We start from the raw sequence: 10676 nt of genomic DNA, 5'->3' as shown, positions 1-10676 counted from the left end.
CCAAGAAGACTTATTTGTTAATGCACACATCCGCGGTGAATTTTCCATTGCATGGTTATAGAAATTCTGTCTCCCACAAAATCCAAACCAAATAAAGGAGATGATGAGAAGGCTTTGGCAGGTTTTGAGCCGGCAAATATGAGGTTGGTAAGTTTCCACTTGTATGGTTAACTAGGCATTCATGCTAGTCAAGGTTTGCTTCCACTTTCAATGTGATTTTCTCGTTTAATTTTTTTTGTTTGGTTCTTGATAGATCAACTTTTGGTGATGTATTAATTCTTTGATCAAGTACCTCGTCATTTGGTCTATTTCCAAGTGGCCGATAACTTAGGCAGAAGTATAGAACTTTGACTGTCGAGCTGAGTCGAGCTGGGCAGGTTAGTGGTGAACTGACTATAGTGCCGAGCTAACCAGGTGACGAGCTGCCTATGAGGTGCCGGGTTGACCAGGTGTTGAGTTGCTTGTGAGGTGTTGGGTTGCCTGTAAGGTGCCAGGCTAACCAAGTGGGGCACCATCAACTTGGCTAAGGCAAGTTGTTGCTAAAGTGGTTCCGAGTGTCACCTATTTGTTTCGAGGTGCCATGTGTCACAATATCATTGAAGGAACAAATCCACCCTCATCATTTCTCATGCAGAAGCTATATATGTTTGCTATCGTATCTACACAAGAAAACAAGCATGAAAAGTGGGAATCCTCTTACTTGGAGAAGAACCCTATTTCCTGGGTTGCTTAAACTTGAAGTCTGATCGATGTATTATTTTTAGTGTTATTTGGACCAAGGTTTTTAAAATTGGATCAGACAGGGAATCATTTTTGGGTCCAGTTTTCGGGCCGAATGGTCTGACCATCCGGTCTAGACGGATAATCCATTTTGATAAAAATATAAAAAATAAAAAACAGTCAAAACCCATTGTCCAGGTCGATAATTTGACGGTTCAACTGCCTGGATCATCAATTCACTGATCAAATCAATGGTCTTTTTGGCCAAAAACAGTTTTAGGGTAAAACGGAATCGATCAGGTGACCATTTCCGATTTTTTCCGGTATGTCCGTGCAGTCCGATCCGGTTATGAAAACACTGTTTTTCATCAAAGATTATAGAGAAGGACAAGACACACGAATGGGTGTGAATTGATGTGGACAATGAGGCCAAGGGCAGTAAAAAATGGACGGAATCCCTGGCTTCCATGTGGACGATATGCCATCCACCATTGAAGCTTACTTGACTCACTGTTTGGCTGATCTATTGAAATCCAAAAGTAACAATTGACCTACATTTCCAAACCAAGACTGATTTTGTACGCAGACGCAGTTGATGTTAGAACCCACTACCCATCATATACTTCTTCTAGATTTTATTTTTCTTGAAGTAAAATTAGATGAAAAAACAAGGGAAAAGTTCAACAGTATTTATTATTTGTTCTTATTTTGCAAAAGAAGACGACAAGGTGGTTAGAGAATTGGAAGGACAGAATAAAGGAGATTTGGATTTTATTGCCAAGAAGGGATGGGCGTACATGACGACATGTAGTGTCACAAAGAATAATCTGATTTTATGAAGAATTGGTCTACAAATAATGGGCAGGAAATCACTTTGTTATTTATTTTTATGCACTGAAATTTGACACACATGGATATGAAAGTATCTGCAATCAGTGGTTTCCCTTTTATTTATTTACTTATTTTTTGTTTGTTTCATGTCATTCTGAGTCTGAATAATTGGTCTGCAACCATGTACAGATGTGTCTGTAAGAAAAATGAAAATCAAGGTATGAAAAATAATCAATTAACAATGTTCAATTCTATAAGAGACTAATGAGATCAGATTCCTTGTTTCTCAATCCATTAAAGGACAATTTGGAACATAATAGCTCATTATGTTAGTGTTTATGGAGGCAAAAACAGATTATGATTCCAAAACACCATGAAATTAAGAAACAATGAACAACTCTTTTTGGTAAGGAGGATAAAAACAAAAAGTGCAATCAGTCAGAACAATTGGTCTGCAACCAAGTAAAGGTGTCTGTAAAAAAACGGAAATCAAGGTATGAAAAATAAACAACAAAATTCAATTCTATCAGGCACTAATGAGATCAGATTCCTTGTTTCTCAATTCATTAAGGGACAATTTGGAACATAAGAGTTCATTGTGTTAGTGTTTATGGAGGCAAAGGCAGATTATGATTCCAAAAACAACATGAAATTAAGAAACAATCAACAACCCTTATTGGTAAAAGGAAAAGAAAAAACAGAAATTGCAATCAGAAGTTTTCTGAATCTGAATAATTGGTCTGCAACCATGTAAAGATGTGTCTGTAAGAATAATGGAAATCAAGGTATTAAAAAATCAACAATGTTCACCTAGAATTGGGGCATTAATTAGATCAGATTCCTGTTTCCCAATCCATATAAGGGACAATTTGGAACATAAGAGTTTATTATGTTAGTGTTTATTAGGGCAAAGACAGATTATGATTCCAAAGCATCATGAAATTAATAAGAAACAGTCAACAACCCTGTTTAGCAAAGAGAAGAAAAAACAAAATCTGTTTTATGATTTCGTTAGGGTCCCCTAAAATGTTCACATGGAGAGATGCCTTTTCCTAATGGATTTGCCTAAATGCCTCAAATGAGGAAAACAAAAGAGTTTGTCTCAATATTCAAATGGGTTCTTTCCATTATTTGGTAGGCTATGGGTATCAAGTTCAATAAATTGGGAATTCCTTTTTCTGTAAGTGCATTTTTATCCCTCAGATAGGAATCTGCTTAATAGCTTTTTCTCCACCTTGAATACTTCAACAAGCTGACAGTTGAAAAATGGCCCTAATATGAGGACCCCAATTTGAACTGCAACCTTTTTTTCTCAATTTGGAAAGCCCTATGACGATTTCAAGAACCAGTGTCTGTGAATCCACCCTTTAGAATGGAATCTGAGGTATACACATCCCTAGACATGTCCTTGTGCAACTTTGATGCCAAGAAAGAACTGATACCACAGAAAATCGTTAGGATGAACCAAGCACGAGCCTTAATAGTAAAGGGAGATTAAAGAGTAGTAACTAGTAACTTGTTAAAAGCACCACTTGGTCATTTGTTTAAGCCTTTTTTTTTTTTTTATTGCCTTTTGCAAAAGGGAGAAAAGGCAGAAAAACATGATTAAAGCAAAAGGGATTCAATAATGACTTTTGGTCCATCTTTCCCAAAAGCTAAGGCTATCTTTGGTTTAAAGGAAAATGTACGAAAAGAAGGGAATTGTAAGAAAATTTTTAAAAATCTTGTATAGATTTTCCTGTCTTTTCTTTTTTTTTTTTTTTACTTTTTCCTTTAAATTAAACATGGCTTTAAGGGAACTGAAAGGATAATTGGCTGCAAATCCCGAATTGACTCAACCAAGTTAGATAAATCCAAAAGGGAAGCAAAGCACAGGAGCTTCTGAGAGTCTCTGGGGGCATTTGGTAATTGGTACAGTGGCATTTTCATTTAATGAATACAAATTTGTGAGAAATATATGTTATTATATTGTATACGAATATCATTTCAATTAAAAAAATGCATGTGTGTGAGAAATATCGAATTCGATGTTTTCGATATAAATAACAATTTATATTAATCAATTCAAAATATTTCAAGTAAAAATCTATTGTATTGATCAATCCAAAAAGTAACGGTAAGATAATGCCACTGTACAAAATACCTGCACAATGTTCACCATTGAGTTCTTGATGCAGACTTATATTGACACCAATCATTGTACAGTTTGAATACCCAAATGCATAAAAATAAATAAAATTACTTACACCGACTGACTGAATGATCCCAACGATTCAATGTATTCAACACTTTCTTAGTTTTTCCTTCTGTTTTTGGCATGATTGTAATCTTCAGTAATTTTTCCTACTACTTTTTATTTTATTCTTAATTTTAACTTTTTATCCTTCAACATTGGATCTCAACATCAGTAGGTGTTCTATTCCCCATGGGCCCATTTTGGTTCATAAATCAAGGGGGCCCATCATATAGCCAGGTTCCTCTAAAACCGTACGATTGCTGTCAGAGGAGAGATCTTGACAATACAAGGTGGGGCAACCTACTGAGACATTTATGTTGCTTTTAATACACTGGATGGACCGGTAGAATAAAAACAAAATATATAATATGTATAAAGGAGACATTTAGTTGGTTTGGTTTGAGCACAATTCAAAAAAGTTAAATGCAAATATCACGTGTTCTTATACTAGTATAATAATATAAGAGGTATAGATGATATATATATATAAGTGAGGCCATGAAGAGAGGAGAAATAGTTTTATTTTATAATTGCAAGTTTATAAGCAATTATCCATTTTAATAAAAAATTGGAAAGAATTAGGACACAAAGAAAAAAGAAAAACCATATGATTCCAAAAAGAGAAAGACATGATATAGGAAAGGATTTGATCAATTCAAACCCCTCAAGAATGCCATGAAGCCTTATTCGGTAAAAATCCGGAAAGCCAAAATTATACTAAGCTTTCTCTGGTAGCTTCTAACCCTGCCAAATGGGATCTCAGGCTTTTGCTTTGGTCTTGAAAGTTTTTCGGCTTTACATTAAAATGCTTCTAAAACATCTTTTGGCTTAATTTTGTTTTTCACAGCCTGAATCTCAAAAGCATAAACTTATCCGACAGATCTAAGTTAAGTAAGATTTTAAATTCAAGATTAGTAAACTTTAGTGCCCGTTTGAGAGGGTTTTAACAATGGCTCAACGAAAGCAGTTCAATCAAAGTTCCAGCCCTGCAAACGGTCCCTTAACACCTTTTTACTTAAGTGTTCGGCACGTAAAATATGTAAGGTTTGCTTGAGGACATTTTGGTCGATACACGAGTAGGATTAGCAAATTTTAATTGCCAAAAATACCCTTACTAAGTTTTGACGTTTTGTGATTACGCCTGGCATGTTTTGTTACGTCTAGCATTAGTATTCCTCTAAGACAAATTGCAAAAAATAAAATAAAAGGATTAGTATTAAACTAGTAAGGCATTGTAACAACTGTCATTTGTAAGGCAAATAGGTTAAATGGTTAGCATCGGATCCTCAACACTGTAAACTTGTGGAAAAAGTTATTCAATCCCAATTCACCACCACCACCTTTCTATAGCTTTGCTTGGTTGCAGTCATGATTCCTGAACATGACGTGTCCTAAACATCCATGGGAGGACTAAATCCTGTCTCTCTAGTATTTAACTCTGTTTTGAACCAGTGTTTTCAAATTGTGGCAGTCAGACCTGCCTGTGAGTGGACAGCTGACTTGGTTTTAATGTTTTCATCAAGGAAGCCTTCCGGTTGAACCATTTAACACACCAATGGGCTGCTTTCTTCTTTGATATCGGGGTTGGATTTTGAAATAGTGGTTTGATGAACTCACAATTAAGGCTGTTAACGACTCCCAAGTTCCAATACCCGATTCGACTCTAAATCCGATCATTCTGGATTTGGATGTTAAAACTTGTATCCGATTAAAAATTGAATTGGATGTGGATTAATTCAATCTTGTCTGATTAAAATCTGAATACTATAAAAATGATTATTATAAGTATACATATATATATATATATAGATTTATAAATTTGATATTATATATATTTATATAAAATTTTTTGTCATTTTAAACACAATAATATGAATGCAGATTTAGATAGATCCAATCTGAATCCAATCCATTTACAGCCCTAGGTACAACTGGGTCTGGGCCGGGCTTAGCACCTGTGATAAGGATTAAAGAGCATGCCTGGGTTCCAGGCCTAAAACATAAACTAAGTCTGGTTGGGCCTATGAATTTTATGTATAAAATATTAAAACATATATAATTTTTATATTATATGTCATGTAATATGTGTACAAAATTAAGTCTATACATTATATATAATATGAATTGTAGGTGTCATATTATAACATTTATCTTTAAATATAAAATATAACATAAAATAGCATATATAAATGTAAATATGTACGGGCCAGGCTAGGCCTGAATATAAAACCTAGGCCCGATTCCAGAATTTCCGGGCCAAGCTGAAAATGATTACCCTCTTAGTTGAAGGTGAATCCAGACCCAACCTGAAGATGCAATGCTCGGGCTTGGGCTTGATCCACCCCAAGGCCAACCCTGAGTTTATTAACCTAGGCGGTTAGGCCCAACCCAAGCTTAATTAAACATAATTTGGGCCAGGTTTGGACAGGTTGGTTGAGTTTAAAAGAATTTATAAATATATTTTTGTACAGCCGTCTTTTATTGGGATTTATAGCGTAATTTAGGAGTATAACGGATTGAAAATTTATGCAAATTTCATTAAAAAATGTATATTATATAATTCAAAAAAATATTTTATATAGTAAAATGCATGTATATGTATATATTTATTTGGACAGATTTAGCTTTGACTGAGCTGCGTTTAAACTTTAAACTATTAGAAAAATCAACCCAAACCCAACCCAAAAGCTGGAAGCTCGAAAACTCATATCCAACCCATGCAAAAGTTTAATAAAAAATAAAAAATAAACATGCAAAAATACGGATCGGGTTGGGTTCAGGTTGAGTCCACCCAAATTGCAGCCCTACAGCCAGTACTCAGTTAAGTAGTAGGTTTATAAAAGAACCGCTGGCCTGAAAACCAAGTTTCTTACATTTAGTGATTGTCCAGATAATCCTAAAAGATGGTTAAATCAAATGAAGACAACAGTATAAGTCCGCATTAAAGAAGATTGCTACTGTGATAAGATAATTAAAAAAAGAGAAACCCATTAACTAGGTTGGTGTATAATAAATAATAAATTCATGCTTTTGTTAGTATGTAGGTCTATATACAAACAAAATAAATAAAATAAAGAACAAAAGACATGAATGGGCAATGTAGCCAAGGACTAGGACACCAATTTCATTGGTACATTGGGTTCCCCTTGTTTCTTTCTCAGGTTTCTGAACACTTTCTTGGGCCTGGTAAACGCCAGCAAACCCTATTCTTAACTTTGGGTTCCTGTGCCAACTACCATTCTAACTCTTATAGATATTGAAATGGATTGACTGCTCTCACTTTATTTATTTATAGATATTGAATTGGAGGGCTTCTAGTTCTGGTGCAGTTGCTTTATTTATTTATAATATTTTTATTATTTATTTTATTCAAGTTTTTTAAGATTGACCCGAAAATGGAATCATTTTATCCATTATTTTCTGGGTTGAATGGCTCGAACGGTCAATTTATGAGGTTTTTAAAATAAAAAAAAAGACCCAGAAATTATTGTCTAGGTCAAATGGTTCAACCATCTGAATTGACAATTTTCTGACCAATTCGGCGTTTTTTTTTGGGAAAAATTTAGGCCAAGCTAAAAATTGGAACGAGATAGATGATCATCCCCTGGGTCAAATGGTTCGACCACTCGGGTCGTGAACGGTTTTAAAACCCTGATTTCTATTATAAGATCTTTTAATTGAGGGAAATTAGGAAAGAAAAGAAAGATTTTATCAATCTTAGTTTAAATATTTATCTAATAAAATATATTTATTAAGGGTTTCCCAAATGTTTAGAACTAGGGGATGCATGCCACTAGTTAATGAGTTGTGTGGGAATGAGATATAGAGGACCCAGATATCTTTGTCGTGTCAACTCAGCTAACAGCCTCGAAGGGCTCCATGACTTTTTTTGGGCCATAGTGCAGTATGGAATCCATTCTTTCTGAGGCACATTTTTCAAGTGAAACTAATTTTGCTGCATTATTGTGGAAAAGATTCAAACACATGGTGTACCAGATGGCTGACTGGCCAGTGTACAATGCCACGTATTTTGATGAATGATCTGATTTCCACGGTGATAGTTTGGTACAGTGGTGTCGTGTTGTGTTGCAGAAATGAAAATGCATGGATTTTGCCCCAGGTTTTACATATTTTGGGTTTATGCAGCCTTACCACCAGCCTATGTGGTGGCACCCTAAATGTACATTGGCTTACCAAACACGTATAATGGAAAAGCATGACAGAACCCTCTAGTTAGTAAGTCCCCTTACCAAATATATCATCTCCCCACATTTCCCTCCATACATATTCTCTCTCTCTCTCATATGTCACATTCTCCATTCCCCCACATTTTCATAAATATGTATCTCTGTAGCCATGCTACTATTAATGAGAGTGGCCTCAACATAAGATCTATGAAATTCCTACTCTCCAAATGAAGGGATCTATACTCACTATCAAATGAATAGAGCTAGCCTAAGATAAATCAGGAAGCTTTTAATACTTATTGGTTAATATTTTCAGTAGTAGTTTTTTTTTTTTTTTTTTTTTTTTAATTTCACCATTGGATATAGAAAGATTGAAATCTGCAATCTGGGAAATTTGATATAGATATGTAAATAGGTCCTAAATCCAGTCCTCTTTATTTTGATTTTTGACCCATGGCAGCATGGAAGAGCACCTCATTGTAATGAGTGGTATGATGATGGTACTCTCATCCTACCATTGCCTCCTCTGAATCAATTACATTTAAATAGATTAGGTAATGATTTGAGCATGCTTTGCTTTTTCTTTGGTGACTGATATGGGGAAAATTTTGTCTTCTTTCCTTCTGCTTTCTTTTCCTCTTGACAAGAACTCAAATGGTTCTTCCCTCTGTCACTATTATATTCAGATGTATATTCCCAGTGAAAGGACAAAGGGTGTCTCCTCTAAATACCAACAATTTTTTTTTTTTTTTTATACATGAATACCAACTAGCTGCAAAGGTACTCCTTGTTTATTAAATATATATATATATCCATTAGTTGCTTAAATTCTTAATTTTATCTATTTTATTGGTTATTCTCTGAACATCATAAAAAGTACTGAAATGACAACAGCATAAACACAAGTGTAAAGCAGTTAAATTCAACAGCAAAACATGTATGTATGGAAGCATAAGCAGTCAGAAATTTATGTCTAACTTTTGATCAATATTACAAACCCTCCCCTTATATCTTCATCAATTAAGGTTTTAAAAACATCGTACATCCAGTTGGTTGGACCACCAGTTCCGTTTCGGCCCCAAACAGTTATTTAAAAAAAACTGTTAAATTGGCCAGTGGTCTCCGTTGTTCTGGACGGTTGAACCGTTGAATTAGATAATGGTTTTTTAGCCTTTTTTTTTTTAAGTATCATGGACATGGTTTTTGAACCGCCGTTGATTTGGATGATTGGACCATTTGGATCGGGAATTATTCAGGCAATCGATTCCATTTTACCCTAAACTCGATCTCTGATAAAAAATTATTGAATCAGTCAATAATCCGTTGATCGGGTTTTTGATTTTTGTGAAAGTGACAAATTTGTGAATTTTCTTGCCAACATTGGGTATGATCCAGGCTTCTAGGGTTGCACTTCCCTTCGTCTATGTTAGCGCTCTCTTCCGGCTTGTACCAAATGCTTAAATTATACTGTGCAAATATATACAAAATACAAGATTTTGTACTTAAATAGCCTTTTAATGCTGTACAAACTACAAATTCACAGTGAAACAAGAACCCATTTGAGTACAAAGAGATTTTTTACTTGCACATTAAGACACTTTCTTAAGACATGGATTGACTTACACTTGATAGTTTGCGGTCCAAATTGGTACGCCTATAAAAAATTTGTAGCCCTAAATTTTACTCCAGGTGAAAGTATGATCATCTTAAATTTTATTAATCATTATCAAAAGAATAATAAAGAGATACTGGAGAGGACTTATCTGCCTTGCCTCTAACACACTCACCCCATACCCATACTAGCCTGGAAAATTTGATTTTAGCACCATTCTATAACTTGTCCCATCTTGATTCATGCTTTCAATTATGGTTTATTAGCTATTGAAAAATCAACCAAACTGAATAAACTTATCTTCAAATTTCTAGACCAAAGAAATTAAGGTCAGTAATTACGAAGAAAAGAACAAATTATTTTTTATAGTTATCTCACCAATAATCTTAATTTGAGGATAAATCTATCTCTTTCAACACATGGAAGAACAGTATAGCTAAGCAGTATCGACTATTCATTATGCATGCATTACTTGTGATTGACTGTTTGGTTAGTACCATGACATCTACGTTTCAGTTTTTAATCCATTATCCAAAGGACATACTAATCCATTATTTTCTTTCTTACAAGAAAATCCTTTTCTACTAGGGTCCATTTATTTCATCATTTTTATGATGAAACATCCAAATCACTATTGAAATTATAAAATCGATCATAAAATAAATATGAATCATGCAAAGAAAAAGATGATAAAATTCAAATTATATTATTGGGATAAGTGAATAGCCAAGAAAACTCATAATAAAATAATCAGATATTAGAGATAATTGAATAAAAAATTAAATTATAAAAACATAACAAACAACCAAATAGGATGGGCTAATTATTTTCCCCGAAAGACATACTCATCCATTATTTTCTTTCTTATAAGACAAACCTTTCTATTAGGGACCATTTGTTTCATTTCATCATAAAAATGGGCATAAAACTCTTTTCACACTTAAATATTTGAGCTATATAGATTTACCTCATTTAATTTGATAACCATGCTTTCCTTATATCATGACAAAATTACGTCCCTCTCGAAGAGAACTACTCTTAATCTGCACATCAAGAGAAAGAGAAAGGACGAGCTAATATAACCTAGATT

The sequence above is a fragment of the Nelumbo lutea genome, chromosome 6 (genome assembly GCF_056320005.1).
Source record: "Nelumbo lutea isolate HS-2025 chromosome 6, American lotus-T2T, whole genome shotgun sequence".
NCBI classification, from domain to species: domain Eukaryota; kingdom Viridiplantae; phylum Streptophyta; class Magnoliopsida; order Proteales; family Nelumbonaceae; genus Nelumbo; species Nelumbo lutea.
The sequence above is the reverse complement of the archived record's forward strand: the minus strand, read 5'-3'. Positions refer to the sequence as shown.